The following is a 1,230-nucleotide window of genomic DNA, read 5'->3' as shown; positions in this document are numbered from 1 at the left end:
TGTATGTGTCAATTAAACAAACAAAGGATAATATATTAAACAGTAAGCAGATACACGTGTAAGCAGTTTCTAGTTTACCTTAAAACAAATCTTTTATAGCACTCTCAACAAAAACAGTGGATTTTTCTTACTAATGCTAAGTTTATAATAGTTATAAAATGGATTTTTGGCACCAGAAACTTTCTGCTGTAGTCGAAATGAACATTCAGGACTGTTAATGCTGCTGTGGGACCCCCACCTGAAAAAACCCAGTGTAAGTCACCCATCTATAACGTATGCAACAGCAAATAGAGCTGTTTTTATTTTGTTTTGTTGTTTTTTAGCTGCCTTTGTTTTCCTCTGCTGGTATTCTAAATAACCATGTTGGAAGCTGAGTGTTTTCATTAGAATCAGAATGGAACTTAAAAAAAATTCTATTCTTTTAGTATCATTTTATATTTACATTAACAGTGAGTTTCAGTGAGCTTTGTACAAAATAGCTGGTAAGAATCTCCTCCAATCGGCTACTTTTTACTCTGAGTACATTTCAGAGGTTTTACTTTTTCATTTTTACTTGAGTAAGAAAGTCAAATCTTGACTTCAACTTTTGCTACGATATTTGTTTAAAGGAATTTCAGCTTTATTTGATAGAGTACTGAATCAATGTACAGACACCCTTTCTAGAGTATCTGTATTTGTACCTAATTGATACCCGTGTGTAGTTTTGCCACCTCTGTCCAAAGATGCACCAGAAGCACTGAAACGCAGACGCTCAGTTCCTAAATAGCACAGAGTCGGATAAATAACTTGTCTTTTGTTACTTCTGGTTGAGTCCGAGGACTAGGAAAGAACTGAGTGTGCCGCACTCCTATAATCCATGTTTTATATTTTATAAGCCAGCATCTGAAGGCTGCGTAACCTGTTGGTGTTCAGGTTGTCTTGAGGTTAGTGCAGGCATTAGAGGTGGGCGGATAGATCCAGATATCAATAGTATTGATATCAAGTCTGGTATCAGATCAGTACTTGTGCAACAGGATTGATACTTTTTTCTGTCCCCATAGTTCAGTATGAGTTCTGTTAATTATGGTTTTTTTTGTTGTTTTTGTGTGGAAATGAAAAAAATATACTTCAGACATGCAATAAAAAATGTCTGAAGCTTTTTGTGTTGACTGTCAGGTCCATTTTATTTATAGTGTACAGCACATTTAAACAACAGAAGCAAAGTTCACAAATCCCTCCCAAAAAAAAGCT

Source organism: Haplochromis burtoni, unplaced genomic scaffold, assembly GCF_018398535.1.
Source record: "Haplochromis burtoni strain Fernald_Lab_line unplaced genomic scaffold, NCSU_Asbu1 Contig_294, whole genome shotgun sequence".
Classification (NCBI taxonomy): Eukaryota; Metazoa; Chordata; class Actinopteri; order Cichliformes; family Cichlidae; genus Haplochromis; species Haplochromis burtoni.
This window is presented reverse-complemented; position numbering follows the sequence as displayed.